Source organism: Chaetodon auriga, chromosome 16 (assembly GCF_051107435.1).
Source record: "Chaetodon auriga isolate fChaAug3 chromosome 16, fChaAug3.hap1, whole genome shotgun sequence".
In the NCBI taxonomy this organism is placed as follows: Eukaryota; Metazoa; Chordata; class Actinopteri; order Chaetodontiformes; family Chaetodontidae; genus Chaetodon; species Chaetodon auriga.
In genome coordinates this window covers 8,352,199-8,373,585 of record NC_135089.1, presented here as the reverse complement: position 1 = coordinate 8,373,585, position 21,387 = coordinate 8,352,199, and the positions used below count along the sequence as shown (strand labels likewise).

Below are 21,387 nucleotides of genomic sequence, written 5' to 3'. Positions count from 1 at the left end.
GATTTACAGGGGGAATCAGTCAGAGGGCAGCCTTGGAGGACAGCTTTAATAAGGGCTCTGTGCTGCACCGCTCTCTTTTTCATGCTCTCTCTCCCTCTCTCTTAGGAAGATGGCTTGCCATTTAGCAGGTGCGAGGACAGGAGACAGGAGAAACAGGTTACATGATAACCCCTCCCTGACAGGGACATTAAACAGTGGCCCAGCTGTTAAAAGCCAGTCAACCAACAATTATCAGTGCCAATTTGCAGGTGCCCCAATGTAGTTAAAGGTCCAGTGTGTTAGATTTAGGGGACTCTACTGGCAGAATATGGCAGAAATGGATAATAATATTCATAAGTATGTTCTCATTAGTGGATAATCATCTGAAAATAAGAATAGTGTTTTCGTTACCTTAGAATGAGCTCTCTATATCTACAGAGGACGCAAGTCCTCTTCCATGGAGTCCAAAATGTTGCACTCCTATGTTGCTACAGTAGCCCAGAATGGACAAACCAACCTGGCTCTAGAGAGGCTTTTAGCAGTTTTCACAGGTTTTGTGACCACACCACAGGTTCTCCTACACACTTGGAAGGGGAGGGTGAGGCAAGAGGTATTCAGCTGGCTGCAACCTCACCGATACATACCGCTAAATCTTACACACCAAGATAATCACATAAAGGCAAGCTCTAGAACTCATAGGGAAAGTTGACATGCTTTATGCCAATGTCCAATCAGTGCTCATGGCAAATGTTGTCAGTTGGAGCAATAACTTCCTCAATGTTGGCTAAAATGACAGAGAAAGCTGTGTTCTCCTGCTGCAAAATCTGTTGTTCTTCCAGCACCAGGGCGGTCATTTGACCTGCAGCTGATGTCAAGGAAGAACTGCAGGCTATTTCAGCTTGGATTTCTAGTCTCCGCCTCTGGGTAGCCAGGAGGCATGCTGTCGCTCTGTGCTCGTAAACTACCAGTAGTCAAAACGGCACCCCAAAATATCAATGCAGTGGATGTTATGAGCAAGGACACATTCAACAGTGTTTTGTCTGACGGATATTCAGGATTTATTTGAGAATATATAGCTGAGGAAATGCACAGGAGAGAGGCCGAGGCTGCAGCTACATTAGCCGTGCAAGAGGATATGACTGGAGTGGACTATCCAGAACCTGAGCTGCCGAGAGCAAACAGGGACTGATGGTGCTATTGCTCATATTGCCCTCCGATGGCAACAAAAACTGAATCACTCTGCTACTGCAATGAATTTCAGCGTGGGCAGTTTTTGGTTGGATGCAGATGCAAACCCCATGAGCCTGTGTGTGTGTGTGCGTTGCTATGCCTGAAAGTTTTACTAACTTGGACAAAGATGTGCTGGAGACCTTCTATAGAATCTCAAAATTAACTGGAAAAGACAACCAAGACCGGCATGGCGCAGAGGGCATGATGAAAACTAAGTGGGTACTTTGTCATGCTATGTTTTGGCCTACAATGTGAACGCTATAGACTATGGTGGTGCTCCCACAGGCTGGGGTGATGTTAGACAAGTGTTGTAGCCGAAGAGGAGGACTGAGGAACAGTCAAGAGAAACTGTGTGAACATTCAGCCTCATTTGAAGACTACAAAATAACGAGAGCCGTACGCTGAATGTCAGTAACTGTTTTTCCATGCTGCATTTTGTGTAACATTACACTGCAGCTCTAGTTCAGTTAGCATTAGCTAACCAGCTGCTGACATTTTAGCAGTCAGTGTGTCAGTGGCTGGTAGATGTTCACATTTTAAAAAGTGAATTTTCCAACCTGGTGTGAAAAAGAAATGGTCCAACTGCAGGAATTAATTTGCCTGGCAACGTTATGTACAGTAACTTTGATTAACACCAGCAGCTAGCTTGCTCACTGGGCGTGGGTGTCAGAAGCTCGCGTGGATTGCATCCTGGTACATGTAGGCACTGCCAGCACGACTCTGCAAGCAGGATAACTTTCTCAGCCAATATACCATTCACTGAGGAATGTATTGCTTCAGTTGACTACATTAAGCATCAACACTGATTGGACATCCACATAAAATGTTGCAAATTTTCCCTTTCACTGCCAAGCCACACATTATTCAAGCTCATGCCTTGAGATTCAGCTGCCACATTAGTTCCAGCAGCCATCCCATCCATCTTGTAACTCACTAACAGTTGGTGGGCCCACTGTGTGGCTTCACAACTTCATGATATTGATGGCATGCCTGAAAAAATAAGGGTTTGTTGTTTAGAAACCATGTCAATTCAAAAAAGGTTTCTAGAGAAATGCCACCATCCTCCCATGCCTTCATACTTATCGCTGTTAGTGCCTCATCCCTATGGGCCACCTGTTTGCCACGAGCCAGAGCATCCAGCCTCAACCCCCACCCATCCCAATCCACTCCAACCCACTTGATGAGCTAGATAACACAGTATGGTGGAGAGCACACACAGGATTCCCTCCAGAGAAATAATCTGGAGATACAACGAGCGAATACAGAGGATAAGCAGCTGGACCCAGGGCTAGCAGGCGGCCTGCATGATGAGAAGAGAAGGAGAATAAAAGAAAGAGGGCCAGAGATGGAGAGTAAAAGAGAACTGGAGACAACATAAGGAGTGAGTAAAGGAAGGGGAGGTAGATCAATGAAAGGGAGATTGAGAGGGAGGGGTAAAGCGAGCGGGGGGTAGACTTCATTAAAGGAGGCAGAAAGGAGAGCAAGAGAGAAGGATGTGAGATGTAGGGAGTGAGTAGGTGGTAGGACATGAGGGGATAAGAGTGAATAGGAAGGGAGAAGTGGGCATTAGAAGGAGACTGAGGCATCTGCTGCTGCTGCTGCTCCACATGGATGTTTATCCAGCCTGTGGCTTCCTGGGAGACACATGGTGGAACGTCTCTCCCCGGAAGCCACCTCTCACATCACTCCGTGGGCATGCATGTTTGTGTGTGCAGAGAAGTCCACATACATTTCTGTGCATAACAGTCTTCTTGCAAGTATCACGCACTGGCCCAGTGCTAGTGCCTGTGGTTTGCCTGTGCCTGTCTATGTATAGCATTGGGGTCTCTTTTGCATGTGTGCTAGTTTGCTCTTCCCCGGCTCTGGTTGAGTTTTAGTGTAGTGTAAAGCAGCACGACCCCTTTAGTGGGCTGGTGGTTGTGCTCAGCAGCCCTGGGTGAGGGGGAGGGTTGGAAGTGGATGGAGGATGGCGGTAAAGAGAAAGGATGACTGTTTATATTTAGCTCCATGCACAACCAGTTGGGAGGCCACACTGAAGATTGGAAGCACTGCTTAATACTTACAGTACGCACTGTTAATACACACTGACCACAGAGTAGTTGACTCGGAGCACAGAAACCGTGTTCCGGCTAACAGCAGCCACGGCAGGAGAATTGCCTCTCAAAATGGAGAGGCAGCAACACAGAGCTCTCTGCTCTGTGTTGCAGCGTGGCTGTTATGAATATTTGAAGCAGCCATATCGCTAGGCTCCTGGTTGTTGCTTGAGGGGGGAAACATGGGCGCGGGCACAGAGTGGTTGGCAGTGCAGAGAGGCCGGGATGGAGGGGGGTGGCGGGCGGTGGCGGAGGCAGCGGCCCATCCTGAGGCTGACAGCAGGCGGCTCAGTGAATGAAAGCAGGGCAGGTCATGTGTGGGTGGGGAGGCGGGACTCTCCTGCTGCTGAGACAGATGCCACGGTTGTTAGGCTTAATTTCCTCTGCCAAGCACCACCCAGCACTGGCCAAAAACAAACTCAAATGCTTGTGGCCAGTGTGTGTGTCTGTGCGTCTGTTTGTGTCTCTGTGTGTGTGTGTCAATAGAGAGAAAGAGCACTGTTTGATTCGGTATCAGGCTCTACCAGGAGCACACACAAGCAGAGCAGTAATCGTTTACTGTTCAATCCCATCCACCTTCCATCTCCTCCCCTGTTCTTTGAGTCTCTTCCTCAGTCCTATCTCCATTTCTCAACATCCATCTTCCTGACTCTTTCTAGTCCGTCTTTCTCTTTCTCTCTCCATCTTTACTCCATCCTTCCCTCTGCAGCAAAGCTGGCTCCCACTGCAGTGAAAAGGGAAAAGGCAGAGAGAGGGTGGTGGTGGTGGGGAGGGGGGGGCACAGAGAGACTGAGAGAGAAGTGAGAGATGAAGAAAGAGCAGTGTGGTATTTGGCTCAGTGTTGCATTATTGGCTCTGGTTGATCTGATCTGAGCAGATTACAGGAATACAATACCAACAAATCACCGTTCTGCCTCTTGAGCCTCACACCCTGTCACTTGCACGCAAACACAACCCAAAAACACTGACTCTCTCTCACAAACAGACACACACAGACTCACACACCCTCCCCTGAGCCAACACCTACACCTGTGGCCTGTCTAGCCATTCTGCAGCCGCTGCTCTTTATACTTAACACTACATACAACCCCAACACTTGAGCGCACACATCATTCACCACACTGCTGCCTTCCTTGACAAGAGGCATCACCCATGCAGCAAGACATAATTACCTCTTGACTAATAATTACTAAAATTAATACAGCGGCGAAAAAAGACAGATTCAAAAAGCTGAATGCATTCCAATTCACCCCCATAATGTGTTCATTATAAATGAACACTTATTTCTTCTCCTCCTCACGCTCTGTTGCTCTTTCTTTCTCTTCGCTCCTCTCTGACTTCCCTCAGCCCAGCTGGGTTGGAGGCTGTTGGAGTGGAGGCAGGGCAGCAGCCTGTGCCAAGGCCAGTGCGACATGTTTTGACTCTTTACTTACACATTAATTCAAGTATTGATCATGTTTGTGTTAAGCGCAAGGAGAAAAGGAGCAGGGAAGTCAGAAAAACCCCAAACAGAATTTATCAGACACAATAGCCACCGCTGCCATACACACACACACACACACACACACACACACACACACACACACACACACACACACACACTGGCACACACCCCTCAACTCCCAAGGACGAACACATGATACATATACTAGCACACCTATAGAGTTGAAGATGGATTCAAAGCATCACAGCAGCCTCCAAACCTTGATCCCACTGCCGTCTTACTGACACACACACGCACACACACGCACACACACGCACACACACACACACACACACACACACACACACACACACACACACACACACACACACACACACGTTTATTTCATCTGCAGCACAGAAGGTCTTTGGATGCCGATCCATAAACATTGATTCGCACTTCGACAGCACTTATTCATTGATCTATTTACTCGTTCATTTGCTTATATGTTTCACGTCAAAGAAGTGCCAGCTGCTGTGGCTGACGTTGGAGAAATTGATTGACTCATGTCAAATTGTTTTTAGTTTTTTTTGGGAGCAAAGTTTTTTATTGTTGGTTATGGAAGATTGTGCTGCTCTTGTGCATTTTTCCATCAAACAAAATAGGAAAAAAAAAAAATCTTTCTCTGCTGTATCATGAACTCAGGCATTGACCACTTACAGTCCTAACTGTAAATTGTCAGTGTAAGTCTTGAATAAAACTGAGCGAAACTGCTGTGCAATTGCAGTAATGTGCTGAAAAAAAAACTGTAGCACATGTGCGTCACGTTACAAATGCTACACTTGCCATTGTGCATCACAGCAGTAATCTCTCTCACACACACACAAACACAACACACAACTGTGAAAGCACTACCAAAGCGCGTCATGGTGTCTGGGCGGTAGGCAGGCTTCGGAGACAACAACGGTGAAAATTAAATTCCATTTAAGGCTAATCCCATTTCCAACCTCTGCTGAGTCTCACTGCTATTGTGACAGTCAAGGAAATCCGTCTCAATTGTTCCATTGCGGGAACTGATGGTGAAAGGCGATACAGCATAAATAATGGAGCTTGATCACCAAGAGACAGGTACTGAAGAAGACTACGACAGGGTCAGACAAGCATGCTGCAGCCAAGGGTGGTGGAGAGAGCATGAGACAGAGGCATGCCAGGCAAGGAGGTGAGGGAGACACATGAAAGGCTGGGACAGAAGAGGGGACAGTATGTGTGTGCATTTATGCCATGGTAATTCTCCTGACATTTCACGGGCAGTATTGTTTCACCGCTGCCGTTACTGACAGAGGTTAGAGGGGGGAAGGATTTGAGTGTAGCACAGGATGCAGGACAGGCAATAGCCTTGTCCCAAATGTCCCTACATCAACACACCGCCAGTGTTGCACACATAAACAAACGTATACACACACTTCTTGCGTTGAAAGTGAATCGGCCGTTGGCATCCCGAGGGAAAGAGAGCAAGAATAAATTATCTTGCTGCTCTCTAGTAACAGCTCCTCTCTAATCGAGCACTGGCATCGTTTAGTGTTCCTCTCCCTACGAGAGCAAATACGCTCATCTATTACATGAAACAAAATGGTTCCCAGTTACGGCGTGCCAACAAGGTCGGGATTATTATTTAATGGAGTTAAATCTGAACTAAAAATATAAACCTTATTTTTGGTCCCCTAATGATGACGAAAAGCAAGGACGGAGGACCATCCCTGAAAAACAAAGCACACAGTAATCCCACTTGCTATAATTACACAGAACAAGAAATTAGGTGTTCAAAAGCAGCTACATTTACGTGCCAAAGAGACGGGAGAGACACTCATCCCATGGGCTCATCTAAAATGATAAAGAGACGTCAGGAGACTGACACATAGGGATAGATGCGCAAACACTATCCGCCTACTTTTAAAATTTGCATTCATTTCACATCCAACTCAAAATTCACATCCAATTTTACAGTCAGTTCACGTCCAAGCTGGCACTCAAATTCAGCCACTTGTGCATGCAGCCTGTATTCGCGGGTCAGTGTGGTTAAAGCTGACACTTTCTGTCAACACACCCATCACTAACCCCCATTACTCGCTCACTTAGTCTCTTCCATCATGCCTCACTCATTCACTTGCCCGCGCCCGCACGCGCACACACGCACCAACACCCACGCAATCTGTACGAACACACAGTCATCACCCACATGTTTGTTCAGCAATTTGTTCATTTGCTCGGGCCTTCACTTGATCACAATATTCTCACCCACTCATTCAGCATTCGCTCATGGTCCCAGCCACTTGCGCTCTCATCTGGTCCCCCCGATCCCTTCCATCACTCCTCAGTCACATGCTCTCACCCACTCTCCACTTCAACTTCTCACCCATTGTTCCCAGTCACACACTTTCTCCCTCTTTCTCTTCCTGTCTTGCTGTCACACACTGCACATCCAGTCTGTGCCTCCCCTTCGTTAACCCCCTCGATGACACAGTCCCTCACCTCGCCTCTCTGTTCATCCTCCATAACTCTCTCTGGCTAAGAATGCTGTCTCCCTCTGTGTATAGATTGCCTCCACCCATTCCAATAAAAGATTTAAGAGCTCCTTTAAGTGCTAATCAGGTTGTCATCCGTGCAGCCAAAATCAGAGGCTTGATAAATAAAGGCTTGTCTCTGTTGGCTAGCGGCTCACTGTGTTTAAATAGGTGACACCGGAGTGCATTCTGAGCACACCAGATCGATGCCAGAACCCCTGGGGTCCCCTGAAACGGTGAACAGAGACAAAGCTTAGCACTCGCTAATAATGCAGGGATAGGCAGCTTGCTCCCTATTTTCAGAGGAACTCTCCCTGGGCATGTCCTCCACTCCCCTCGCTCTTTTTTTTTTCCTCTTTCTCTCATCACGACAGGCCTTTCCAACTCGCCAGTTGGCAGAACTGCATAAACATAGAGACTCAAAACCTTTATTTTCGTACATTACACAGAAGGTTAAGCTGTGGCACTGAGGGAAGTGCATTAAAAAAACAGACACAACAGTCACTCTTATCTTCAATCCCCAAACACCACACGCTGCTGTCTAATCATCCCATCACATCCCACTATGGCCAATTTGCTGCTATGCCCAATCTCTCCTCCGCAGTCAAACTGCTCGCCATCACTCGAAATAGAATATCACCAGCCCTCGCCGTCACCCGCCATGCCATATCACCAAAACTCCCGCCCTTGTCCAATATATCCAGCACCAAGCCCAACTCGACATGTGCTATCTCTGACCCATGCCTACGCAGTACTACAACACGATGTTCCTCCTCAAACCTGAGCCCCCTACCTCATCTCACCTTGCGTCCACTTACATTCCCTTCCATGGAAGCACTATACCCTGCGATGGCAATATCAAGGTCCACCTCTCCGTCGGTGGTTCATTTCCCTCACTTTGATTTTCTGTCCATCAAGGGGGGCGTGGATTAGCGGTCTCTTGTTTATCTGCTCGTCAGTTTTATCTATCTATCACTAAGCCATCGGCTGTGCTGCAGTGGCCTCAGCACTGCATTAATCCCCTATCAGCCAGCCAGCCATCCATCATCCCGCTGTCTATCACGTCAGATCCATCATCCGCCCATCTGTCTCACACTGCCCATGCTCGGAGATGATCTCCTCCGAGAGCCCCACTGGCGAGACACAGAGGGTGGAGGGGACAGCGGGGCACGAGGAAATTAGAGGGAAATGCAGAAAGAGAAGACAGGGGAGGGGGAGAGACGATTATACCCTACCCTTTCCTTTCCTCTCCCTCTCTCAGCCTGCATCCTGCTGAAGCAATTCTCTTCATGTCACTACATGCTTATTAGCTGTTGTGTTTGTTTCCTTGTAATTTGTTTGTTTTCCTCGCCTGCTAATTTCAAGCCAGTGGGAGAAGTGCCAGTAGAGGAAGAGATAGCTGCTGGGGACGGGGGTCATAAATTCCATAAAACCCTGATGTAGTGAGAAACCCCGGCCCCTCCTTCTCCACCACGTTGGAGCAAGGAGGGGATATTGTCTAAAGCCTCCAGCTTTAAAACAGCTCAATATCTGGGTTCATCAGAGGTCATTTGTATTTCCATCCATATCTGCTACCATCAGAAGGTGAGTGAGAGGGGGGCATGAGCAGGAGAGAAGGTGAGTGTAGGGCAAACATTAGTACACTTGCAGAGGAAGGGGAGTCCACACAGGTGCATGTAAGAGCAGGGTGCAGGGGCAACAGAGTGTAAACAGGCACATATTAGGAGAACCAGTGAGCACACAGACATTTAGGTCTGCAAACTGCAAATGGTCGGTGAGCAAACAGGTATGTATGTGGGCTGAAGCACTGTAATTATTTAGACTAGTTGACAAATAGGGTCTGTGAGGGCAGAGCAAATTGTTCAGAGGGCAACAGAAAGAGCACAGAAAAGGAGGTTAACACAGATACTTTGTCGGTGTTACTATAGAGAACAAACAACCAGGTTTACAGAAAGAGGAGGTTTAATATGCAGTCTGGCAGCTTTGCAGACACCAAAAGTAGTAGATCTGTGTGAAACAGTTCATTTAAATACACACTATAACCCATTTACTGCGAATGACCACCTCAAGGCGAGTGTGCGATTATGGTTTGCAGCGACTCGATTTGCTCGGCAGCCATTGTTTACATGATCTGTTTGATGCGAAGAAGCCGAGCAAAACATCTTTTAACCAGCACAAAGGAAACTGAGGGGCTATGTATCTATGTTTTGTTGTGATGAAGAACAGAAGCCTGTAACACAGACTCAGTCACTTGCACAGGTAGTTATAATATGAAAGCCACTTTGCTGTGGCCCCCCCAAAAAATGTGCTTTGCTTTGTTGTCCTTTGTTTTCCACCGCTGGCCATGCTGCTGTTTGCACAGAAACACCGCTTTGCACAGAATCAAAACACCAACAGAAATCCGAATGGAGGTTTGTGGCAGTGTACAGCTAAGATTGATTTTGCGGTCAAACAATTGAGTTATCCTTTCTTCAATTTTGGCTTTAATTCAACTAAGATGATCCAATTAACATGTTTACATGACACCTCCAATAATTTGAGCACTGCCTTAATTTGGTTAGAATAAAGTTACTGACATTCATGTAACCTCTCTGAGTATAAAGTACTTCAGTGGTATAAAGGAAAATATTAATCTTGCCTAGTAGTTAAGGTTAGTTTTTCTCCACGTTTTTAAATACAGGCGAGGAATTTCAGGCACATTTCTTAGAAAATAGAAGTGCCTCTCGATCCTCCTTGCCTGTGAATATCTTAGGTCTACATACAGTATATGCAGTGTCATATAAAGCACAGCAGAAATGCCAGCAGAATACTGAGTGCTTCCCTTTGCATTTGTTTGAACTTGTATGCTAATTATGACCTGAGCCGCAGTCCATGTCATATGATTAAATAATCACATGGAGTAGGACTTTAAATTTCTGCTGTATTTCATTACATGGCTGATCTTACCCTCCAGTAACAAGCTACCACTGCTCTGGCTGGATTTTTCTCCAAGTGTCTACAATAGCTTTCAGGATCTACGAGAGTATATACAATAGCACACAGTTTTAGGATGCTGCTGCAGACTTACATGCCAAGCCTCAGAATTTCATTTTCTTTGCTGATGATCTCCCTAATCCAGTCAATTGTTTTTCACCCCGTGTGGGATTACAGCTGGGCCTGCACAATGTCTTGTGAATAGAACTACCTCAATGAGTGTGGGCAGCCAATTGACAGCTGAGATTTTCTTCTGTATATTGTATCAACATAGGTGGTCCTCCACTACGCATGGAGTAGGAGGAAAGAGACGTGTGAAGCTTGTGCTTTTATCCATAATGAGCCTAAACAAACATCTCCAAACAAATGTTCTTCTTCCACTGCAGCCGAATCGGATGAGACAGCTGTCAGAAAGCATCCATATCCATCCTGAGTTAGCTCTAATTGGAGAAGTACTCTCCCTCCTCTGGCTCTATTTGACAGATACTGCTCAATCACCACACCGGTGCTGAACACTGCTCCAGCCTGATATATTTAGTCCGTAATTACAATGCATATTACATATTACCTCACATGCTGCACACATCCAAGCATAGTACTCATATACTCATGTCTATACTGTACGTTTGTGCGATTGTGTGCATTTGTGTGTGCAGCCATGTTTCCAAGTACATTAATTCTGAACGTGCATGTGCTGAGCTGGCATGTGATGTGCCATTTTGTAACATACAGCAGCAGCACGCTTTTGCATGTACAGAAAAGAGAAAGGTATAAATTGTAAATGCTGCTATTCCAATAAACGAGTGAAACCTGCAGTCCATAACAGATGCAATTACCAGTTATGCAAATATACAGCGAGAGGGGAAGAGACACAAACAAAACACTCGCACAGCCTCATAAACAAGTACCTACATTATTTCGTACACACTGAATTAATCAGCTCTTAGACAAATAGCTGAATAAATACTGTGGATAACCAGATCAATATTGTACACTCAATTCATCTGAGTTCACAGAGATGTCAAATTCTGCATAGTTCCATGGCACACTGATTAAACTGGCACCACATTAATTCAGTAAATCAATAAAACCAATCTTTCAAATAAATCAAGTCGCATGGACGGCTAAAGCCAATTGGAGGGCAAGAACACATTAAAATTCCCTTGCTCCAACTGCATATCTATGTCAAGCAGGCAGCACACTGATTTGCTGTGTGGATTCCACAATTTGTGGAATGAAAACGATTAATCCATGAAACAATAACCAGGGTGCCAAGAAGGCACATGGTAATTCTATAATGATCAAAGACTCAATTAAATCCTTTTACATTCTGTTCCCTAAACGCCTCATGTCTGTGGCTGCAGAGGAAGTGCCTGTGTGTGTGTGTGTGTGTGTGTGTGTGTGTGTGTGTGTGTGTGTGTGTGTGTGTGTGTGTGTGTGTGTGTGTGTGTGTTTGGTGGTCAGTTTATGCTGTATGTTTGTGTGTGTTTTTTGTGCCATCTTGGAGCTGTGAGGTGACCAGAGGTTAAGCTGCGGTCTGGCTAGCGTCTTTTGTGGTCAGGTGACGTATGACGTGTGGTTCAGGCTCATGCCCTAATAGCACTATACGATGGCAGGACAAGTGGTGTGATCGTAATCATTATTGGATTACAACCGCGCTCGTATCCTGACAGACAGGCCAGTGCATTTTAATAGAAATACCATCCACCTATAGCCTTTTATAGAGCGCATCACTTCGACTACTCTTCATTCAACGTTGCCCGTTTTTTGTCCCAGTTTCCAATGAAAGTAGCAAAGCACTTAGTTGCTAAAAATTGCTGTACTGCACTGTAGTTTTTAGAAACAAACAAAAGTCTTCACATAAACACATAAGGTTTGCTGAGAGTGCACAGTCATTTTTAGCAGCATCACATTGATACTGTTAAATCCGCACCTGGGTGCCAGTTGTTGACTGTTGTGCAGCTTCACTAGAAAACACGGGGCTGTATCCCCCTAAAGGCATGGGACATCACAACCTCAATCCTATCTTTGTAACGTAAGGAGAAACTCTGACATAAAATATTCCTGTACTGCCTATAAATAGAAACTCGAACTCCAAGGGAGGTGGAAGATGTCCCCAAAATCAGACAACCGAGAAATCGTTCTGCCATCTTGTTTTCTCACTTGTACTGGAAGGTAACATAGGTCAGAGACTATGTGCATGATACTGATATTCTAGTGTATATGGACAAAAATATCTATATGACGTAACCTGTGATAAAACATTTAGGGCTAAGGGTCCTCTGCCACTGATTCTACAATGTAACATCTGCAGTGAAGACTGGATATTGTAGTTAAAATAGTCTTGAAAATAGGCAGAACAGTTGAATTTCCTCTGTCAATAAAGGATTCACTTTTAAAAAAGTCTCCTTTCAAGCTGCTCTAATAAATGGTTTTATCAACAGCGGCTCACATCAAGTGTAATATGAAAGCTGTCGCTCATAACGACAAACCCACAGAGAATTATCACTTGACTCTGCAGTTCCCTTCAGCTCCAAGCAGCTTTGAACGTCTTCCAGCTCATTGTTTTGGTTTTGCAGCCCACAACTTTATTGTTTCAGTTTGGTCTCACCTCTCTCATCAACCCCATGTCTAGTCAGAGCAGACACCTTCTTATGTGAAAAAGCTCTGATATACCCGCTGCATGCTACCTGCTAAGCACCAAACAATAGACAGAAAAAGTTGGTGACAAGCTAATGAACATAATTGGAGCATTTTGCTTAATACCCAGATATTTCCCTCAGCAGTTGATGGAGACCAAAAATAGAGCTAAAAGAGAGGGAATATTGGACTTCTATTCCTCAGTTGGGCAGAAACACATTCACCATATCAGCTTAATAAGGTAATAATATGTCATGTTGTATTTACAGCATGTTCCACTGCCCCCTAATGGCTGAAAAAAATCCAGGTTTAAATAGAAAATTGTCGTATCTCAAGGTAAGTCTTACTGTACTGACAATTTGCAGTGCACACATTAGATTAGCCATTATACATGAACATTATAAGATCAGTGTTGCATTGGCTTTATTAAACTGTTGCGTTCATTGCGTTCGCTCCTCTGCACGGTGTCAGAGAGGTGGGCCAATGATACCGCAAGTGTGTGTAGTATTTTCCTGTGGTTTGTGTCCATATGTGCAGAGGAGCAGAGGGCATGAAGATTGGAGAGGAGCGGCACAGGCCAGTCTCAGGTGAGACATGCATAGTCCCAACATAATTATAATCCTTAATTAATCCACTCCGGATGCCCTGCTCTCTCTCTCTCTCCCCTGAAGTTCATTGCTCTAGGTGTTTATGGACTTTTTTCCATCATGGTGCGCCTCCCCTCTTTCTGTCTCATCTGGCATCTGCCTACTGTATGTATTATGCTCTGGGTGTTTTTGCAGCTGTTTATGAATATACGTGCCCTTTCACACCTCTGTCTACGAGCTCCATCTCCCCTCCCCTCCCCCACCTCCCCTACCTCCTCTCCTTTTTCTCTGCCTGCTTCCCTCCAACTCCCATCTTGGCAGACAGGAAAACAAACAGCTTCTTAAGTCCCGTGTTGTTTCTTGCTTTTGCCTCTTCTCACAGCTCACAGCATGGACACGCACACACAGAGAGACACACAAACATGCTCACACCAGTCCAACACCATATACTCCAAGGGGAGTACCGCTGACACAAATACAAATCCACCAGAGCCGTCCTCCGTGGAATGACTCAGGTGAGTCTCAGGTGAACATCACAGCTTGTAAGGGCCAGACAGGCAGAAACATATACACACAAGCACCTGTTTGTATACACGTCTCTCCTAATTCTGCTGCCTGACCGAACACATTGATAGCTTAGGCGATGTTGAGAAAGTCCTGTATTAGTCATTGAGTGTAAGGGGTCAGCGGCAGAAAGCGAGAAGTGGATCGTGTAAACAGAGGTGTAATGAAGGAACACTGAAGTCTCGCAGCGGCAGATGAAGGGTCTGTACATGGCACTAAGCTGACGGTAATGAGGACAAAGGTGTCAGTATTGACGCTGGTAGAGTGAGAGCGCCAGGTGTGAGGGGAAGTGGTGACTACTCCTGCCATTACCACTCAGTCTCCCGCTCTGCCCGCTTTGGCCAAGCCAATTAAAGGGGCTCATCCACTACGCTGGTCTGCACCCTCCGTCTAGCTATCAGAAAAACATAAGGATTGATTGGACAAGCTATTAGGTCAATTGATCCCTGTTTCCTCTCATCTGTGTGCTCCTCCTCTTTTCAGATGGACAGATTGGACGTGGAAAGCTCCTCCAATTACCTGAGGACAAGGCTTTAAGTGAGATGGCCAAATGGACGCTGTCTCCGTCTTCCTCTTTGTGTGTCTGAGGCTTCTTTTCTAAGATTCTCTTTGTTTTAAGATTTCTCCGTTTTTGTGTAAATTCAGCTCTCAATTAGAGTCAAAAGATATCTTCAATGAAGACATCCTGTACAAATAAAGTTGTTCTTGTTTGCCGATGCTTCTGAACATGTGTTTATGTTTGCGTTCTGTATCTCGACTGGCATTATCAGCATTCATACATTTCTCTGATTGGTTTGCCACAGGTGCAGGAAGATCAGGATCAGATCTCACTGCGTTAAGCGCACCATTGCCATTATAGACCTTTGGCAGGAGCTGCCATAACTGATTTCCTAAAATGCCAGACAACCTGCGCAAGATTATATTGATTTGGGATCATTATTCTCAAATGCCTTCAAAATTGTATCTTGGCACAGGCCTTTGAAAACCAATTACAATACCAACCAATACATGTTAGAAATGAAAACTCAGAAACACAGAGCTGATAACCGGTGTTTGAAGTTTCTTTTAACAACATGAATAGGAAAATCAGACGGGCTCAAAAGGCCAATCAAAGCCGACCATTACGAACAGCACTTAGAATGCGGTCGTTGAAACTGCAATGACGCTTTTTAAACACCAATTCAGAGGCCCCTTCCCCCCGACAAATCTGTGTAAACCCGAATGAATTGCTGGTGAGGCTGATTGGTCACATTGATTGAGCATCACTGAGTCTTTTCACTGTTGTACACCAAGTCGTCTCTCAGTCGATAGACACAACCCAAATACACCAGGCACTCAATCCAATGTGTTGCTACATGGGCCCATCCAGCTAATTTAACACCCACTCCATTTATGAAAAAGAGTCCTCATCGATTTTTTTGTGTTCGTGTGCTCTTGTTGCTCCTGTTCATTTTCGCCATGCCGGCGCCTACACGTGCTCAAGGCGGCGAACAACTGAATTGAATTAGTGTGTGGTAAGGTTCCTATAAGATTGGCTTCTCAAAGCCCACACCTTCAGTCTCTCTCCAGATGTAGCAGATACCACAGAGCTGGAAGCCTGCAGTCACAGGCTGCTGCATGGCTACATTCACAGAGAGCTCCACAGCACAAAGGCCACAAGCTTCAAAATGGACGCACACTGCCCATCATTTTTGCACCTCGGCACCTAAGCAAAGACAATTTATGCTTGTTGCCGATTATGTACCTGTCCCCCTCTGGTACTGCACTCTGTGCTCTTGGCCCTGTTCTATTTTCTTTCCCTCTCTTGTCCTCTCCTCGTCCCTCTCTTTCCAGTCCATTATTATATGCTCATGCTCCCAAAATATAATCTAGTATTTAAGGGGAAAACAGCCAACACATTATGAACAGCCTTACAAAACATAATAGGGTATTTTTGATTGCAATAATTAGTCCAACAACAGCTGTTTAAAACCATTTCCAGTGTGTTTTGCCGGCAGTGGTAAAACACTGAACCACAATAACTGTCATTATAATCATAATGGCTTTCCTGTCAAGACAAGTCTTATCAGGCTGGTGACAACCACAGAGCTGCCACTGCCAGGTAAACAGTGCAGCCTATGAAGGGAAGCAGTGAGGAAAAGCTACCTGGCACAACAAACAGTTTCTAGGTCAGTCCAGTGAAAAACTGCCCTACAGAGACAGCGCATTTCGACATAACTGAAAAGGGCATAAAAGATTACCCTTTACCTATGCACAAGAGGTACGTAAGCACACAGCAGCACCTCATGAGACACTATAAAAAATGCATGCATCCTAGCACTGCCACATCCATCACTGGATACCTCCAACTCAATGAGATGGTTCAGGTTAAAGAGAGCTCACTGATCACCCACTAAAACCAGACGTTTTGAATCTTCAGCCCCCTCTGATAATAGTATCAACCAATACATATCCATTTTGTCGCAAATGTCAGCAAATATGTAATGATGGGGTGCCAAACGCCGTTCCAAAATTGTTGCAGTAAAGGTCGAAACTAGTAGCGCAGTTATCAAATGATTTCGAGTGCGATGTCAAAATGACATTTTGGAAAGAAAAAAAAAGTCAAAAATCAACATCAAGTAACCGTTCGATCTTGCAAATAATCTACCGAATTATAATAAATAAATATGGACCACGAACATGATTATACAAATAAATTCAACTGTACAGTGGACCATGAGATGCCGGGGCTCGGCAGACTAGCTTGCAAGGCTTGCAGTTCTAATCGGATATCATATCAGCCTTTCATCATCAAAATGCAATGATGAGATTACATTTGTCATCATAATATACTGCCGTGCCAGTGCACTGCCGCTGAAAATTCTCCAATCATTCCTCCTGCAGGTTGAACAAATTTACAGTGGCAGCACATGTGCATTTAAATGTGTGTCAAACGTGTGTGTGTGTGTGTGTGTGTGTGTGTGTGTGTGTGTGTGTTAAGACCGCATCAGCCAGTATTTGGATATTGCTAAATGTATGGGGGGTGCAACAATTTGAACTTTGCATCAAAATTTGAAAATGATTTGAAATCTACTATTAAACATAGACACAGGATCGATGCTTTCACTGTGTCAGAGTTGACGACGGCAAACCTTTATGTACTCGTCAGAGTCTTCCCGCCAAACAAACACAAAAAGAAACACGATGGAAAAAAGTCAAATGGCCACATCTTTTGAGCCATGTTGTTGTCGCTAAACATATGCAGGTTTCTCTTCACTCACTGTCACTTTTACATAGTGTGCTAAAATTGTTGTGCGTAAGAATTTCAGCAAAACCTACACTTGAGTTTAATCATCTGTGGAGACGCTGGACAAAATAGACGACTGAATAAAATTTAAATCTCAAAATAGAAAATATGATTGAATTGTGGATTTGGTGAATTCTTACAGACATGGCACAGCATGAAGTCTGTTTTTCCCTGCCTTCTGATTGATGTTATTTGTTACCCCAAAGCCCATTGTCAACTGTAGAATAATGTGTTACCACTAAAAGCCTCACTCCTTTTCATTTCACACCATCCTATGTATTAAAACGACCAGCGTCCTTCACAAGTTAAGGACAAATCTCCACGCAGTGTCAGAATCAACAATCTTTTATTGACATGTACCATTTGATTTGTGTCCCTGACGGCAATTAATAGCCACGCTGGGGAAACGGAGGCACTGTAGACAGTTGTCATGATACCAAAAGCTTTCAACATCTTAAAATCCGCTGAATGTTATTCGCACATTATTCTTTGAACCAGCAGATGCAATACATTAGCTGTCCCGAGGGTGTGAAACATCATAGGTCATTTTCTGAAATTCATATCAGTGCTGTATCTCTCTGCTTGTTTTCTATTAACATATTCATTTAGTCAGCCATGTCAAAGAGCTACAGGGGGTACATACATATTGCAGAAAGGAGGGAGTAACAAAGATGCAAAGGAAACGTAAGAGTATTCACTTTGAGGACAGAGCACTGTTATCCTTCTACATTAAAATAATCTGTGTGTGTGCACATGCGCGCATGCATATACACTCTATATGAAAAGCATGAGACTATGCATTTGTCTTGTGCACACGTGAGCACCTAACACACATTTTATTAAAACTAATGCATTTGATAAATCAGAATAATTTGGTTATTCTGCACAAAGACCGCCAGGCACGCGCTGTATACCATATTTCCCTCACAACTAGTGCCTTCAACAGAATAATATAGTCGTTGAATCCTGACCACGGTGTGGCAAAGCTTCCCAAAATGCTTAACTCTCGCTGAAATAAATCTAATTATGATTAGTGACTTATTAAAAGTCTGACGATCATTAATGCCATGCTAACGTATGACTATTATTCACCCATTGAAAGCCGAGAATAATTTTTCTGATGGTGATGTGACACACAGACAAGGGGGAAATAAATCCTTCTGTCTTCCCGGGGAGAGTGTTTGGCAGTAAACCAATTCCAAGTCTGGCTTCTTGAACGCCCAGATAACGCAATCAGACAGTTGCAATATTGCTGTTTTACCACCTGAAGAATTTGAATTTCATTCAGCCCCTTCAGAATAGTAGACATGCCAATTTTTCCCCCAGAATTGGCAGGACAAACACAATGCACCCCAGTGAAATGAGGAAAAGGCTTACCAGCAGAAAATAACTGTTTTCAGGGTCTTACTTGTCTGCCTCCTCAGGTTCAATTTTATCATAATAAAACACAAAGACAAAAGGTTTAATTTCTTCCATCATAACTACAATGCAGGCTGCTGATGCCTTTTTATTAGATGTTTTATTATTAAATTGGGAATTAGTTCAGCATAACAATATAAGGGAGATTCAGCTTTCATCATATGAACCCCTCAACATTACGGGGTCACATTTGATCAAATTTGGATATATGGGTGAATCTTTCCCGCTGTTGTTTTATGCTGCACCGAGTTGAGAAATGTATTATTCAATCTTCAGCCTACCACGATGGCCATATGCATTCTCTAATTGGGATTTCAGATAAGTTAAATCTGAGGGAAATTAAAGCATATCTCGTTTTTTGGGGGGACCCCTGGAACATTCCTCAAGGACTCCTGGGGCTTCCCAGACCCCTCTGAGAGCAGCTGGCCTATAGGTAATGATTTGAGGAGGTACAGGATTAATGGTGTAGTCTGGGACATGGGGGATTGGGCAGCGTAGTTCACTTTGAGGCTGTACACTTCGCTCTGATGCATTTATTCCTCTAATAGTCAATGAGGTACTTAAATTCTTCCTCTCTTGGACGGAACTTGCTCACATAAAAGAGGAAACAGTGAGAGGGATGCTGGCTAAAATCACATCGTCAGCATCCCAGGACATCTCTTTTCCTTCTCTACTTTTTCTGCTAAGGGTGATACCAAACGAGAACGTCCAGGAAAGAATTATTTCATCACGTACATTGGCTATTTACCAGCCTTATAGTCTGCCTTGCTTTTTCCAGTGTCATCTGTCATTTGCCGAACTGGAAATTTCCTTTAATTGGACAAGCAAACACTCATTTGCTTCCAGACTGTATCTATTAATTAAAATTGCCAAAATCTATTACTGTGCAGGCCACGGTGCAATGCATAGGCCCACAAACGGGACTCTCAAATTCGACTAATTTAGAGCATCCGGCACGCATTTTAAATACGAAGCGACTGCTGTTGACGCACCGTAAACACGAACTCCGTATCTGTCAAAGCATGAAATATCAATAAATAAATCTGCTTACACGCCTGAACACCTCTCGCAGCCTGACACTGGAAGCCTGGATGGTGCACATCACATGCTATTACTGTCGCACTGGTATCACATGTATTAAGAACATACAACATGAAAACTGTGCTTCGGTCCTACCTTGATTCCTCCAATCTCCTTTTCCTTAATTGCTCAGTGTCTCTCATTCATTCTCGCTTCCCTCCTCACTTGCCTCCTTCGCCTTCTCTCCCCCTCTGGTTATTACTCGTTTTCTCCTCTCTGGTCCCGTCTTCGTGCGGATGCATAAGAATTAAAAATTAATAGCCTGCTATCTTAAAGACAAACCGACGAAAAACGAGAGAGGGGAAAAATCCACCCTCCTAAAAAATGTGACACAGGCAGCGGGAGAAAATCCTCACGGACAGAGCAGATTCTCACGAAAATGCGCCCGTGTGGGCATCAAAATAAACAGCAGCGACGACATCATTGCCCTGCTTGAAAACAACAATGACACGCGAGTTACTACAACGTGACGGAAATGTGAAACTGAGGTGGATTTCTCACAAAAGTCAAGTTGTTATCGTGTCGTCCGTCCCTCGCTGGTTTGATGGTGAGCATGTGAGCAAATGTGCCACCGTCGCAAAACGTCTGCGTAAGAGAAATCTGACTCTTGGATGTCTGATGTGTGTCTGTTCGCAGGACGCTTCTATTTTTAAACTGTCGACTCTTCGCGGTCTAAAAGAAAGAAAGAAAGGAAGGAAGAAAGAGCTCTACGGTATGAAATCAGCCGTTGGAATTAGGATAGTCTACACAGGCCATCTGCGGTTATCTCGTGCGTCCTGACGCACCGAGCGGATCACTCGTCTATAGTTTCCTTCTTCGTCGGCAGGCAGCGCACACTCTCATCAGGACCATTCACACGGTGTTTTCGACCACTGCAGTTCTGCATCAGGCCTATTACAACCTAGCGCATTCATCATTGCCTTTCACATACAGTTTGGTGGCACAAAGTCAGCGTCAGGACAGTTTTTATAACCAACCCTGACTTTAGGCTGGGAAAATGTGCCGCTGCTGCCCGCCCACTAGTTAAATTGCTTCCTCTGTATAATACTAGCACCTTCTTTTTTTTTTTTTTTTTTAAAGTTGCTTCACCACGTGGTTTCAAAAGGTGGGGTTCAGGCACCATCAGGGGTCCTTGAAATGGTCATTTGTGATTGCCCTGCAAAATTAGTTATACTTTAATTTCACTGTTGTGCGTGAGATAAAAGACTGAATACTTGATTCACAGGTTAACTATCCCTGCTGTTGTCTCCCCACTCATCTGACATATGTTGCTCTATTGATTCTGTAAAATGTGATTTCTAATAACAACAGATTTTTTAGATATATGTTTTCTTTTATACAAATGGCAGCACTTGAATACAAGTGTTTACTATCTGTGCCTTCGCTGTTCAAGTTTTTGGAAAAAGCAGACATTTCATAAGAGATTAAGCCGTTGTTGATGTTGCAGCATACAATCAGCATGATTGAACTTTGTTATATAAGAGCTCAAACTCAATCAGTTTGATGTGACGACACAGCTGAAGCTTCAGTGTTGGAGAGTGTGTTTCAAGTA

General features: G+C 44.5%; 1 protein-coding gene across 1 annotated transcript in view; it reads right to left on the bottom strand.

The window, feature by feature from the left end:
• Positions 1 to 20,657, bottom strand: part of LOC143334600 (adhesion G protein-coupled receptor L1-like) — a 93,174-nt gene extending 72,517 nt beyond the window's left edge. The window contains exon 1 of the mRNA XM_076753454.1: positions 19,932 to 20,657. The gene's annotated coding sequence lies outside the window, so the exon portion shown is untranslated. The remainder of the gene's footprint in view (positions 1 to 19,931) is intronic.
• Positions 20,658 to 21,387: the final 730 nt, after the last annotated feature.